This window comes from Triticum dicoccoides, unplaced genomic scaffold (assembly GCF_002162155.2).
Source record: "Triticum dicoccoides isolate Atlit2015 ecotype Zavitan unplaced genomic scaffold, WEW_v2.0 scaffold222429, whole genome shotgun sequence".
Lineage (NCBI taxonomy): Eukaryota > Viridiplantae > Streptophyta > Magnoliopsida > Poales > Poaceae > Triticum > Triticum dicoccoides.
In genome coordinates, this window is record NW_021242612.1 from 1 (window position 1) to 709 (window position 709).

A 709-nucleotide genomic window follows, 5' to 3' on the forward strand; every position below is an offset into this window, starting at 1 on the left:
TTCCAAACATATAAAACGAATGTATTATCACCTACCGCATCTTATACTTCTCTATTCAAAAAGTCAAAACTTTTAATTATTGACTTCCATATTGTATCCTCTGGTAAGTAATCGCTCAAACTAGTTCTGTATTGATGTTCTGTTGGCAACTTCGTTGTCCGCACGGGAAACCCTAGAGCGAAAGGCAAACATCTCCTCATATTGACGCGCTTTTACCTATCAACAAGTAACACACACAGTTATTTTAAAGGTATAACTGGAAAGCCCTTCAAATTCAAGCTGCTCAGACGACATTATTAAACACAATAACGCCTTCTTCATTTTTTTTGAACATCAGTACAGATGCAAACGCTCATATACAATAACGCCTTCTTCATTAACGACCATATATATGTTAGCTATGACTAGCACTCATTGTTAGCATGCTTTATGGACATACAAAATAAATACTATAAAAATACATATACCTGCAAACGGCCTCCTTTTTCTTTCTCACCCTGAAAGATGAGAGAAAAGAAGATGGAGGAGAGCTCTTAAGTGATCGAGCATGAAGTTTAATCCGTCAAGAATTACCTGGCCTTCAAGCGTGGGAACGGCATGATGAACCAAGTACTGCGCGTCTACGACACCGATCTGCTCTTCGGGGTCCTGCCAAGTTCATTCCGATGAGTAAAGGTGCAAAAAGTTATTCTTAAAGACATCTATGTTT

The 709-nt window shown here is 38.4% G+C and overlaps 1 long non-coding RNA gene across 1 annotated transcript; it reads right to left on the reverse strand.

Annotated features, from left to right (window-relative positions):
* Positions 1-39: 39 nt before the first annotated feature.
* On the reverse strand, positions 40-648 carry LOC119345296. Its single transcript, XR_005166991.1, has 3 exons — positions 574-648; positions 468-497; positions 40-216 (listed from the first exon to the last, which is right to left on the reverse strand). It is a non-coding gene; the product is annotated as an uncharacterized LOC119345296 (long non-coding RNA).
* Between the last annotated feature and the right edge of the window lie 61 nt (positions 649-709).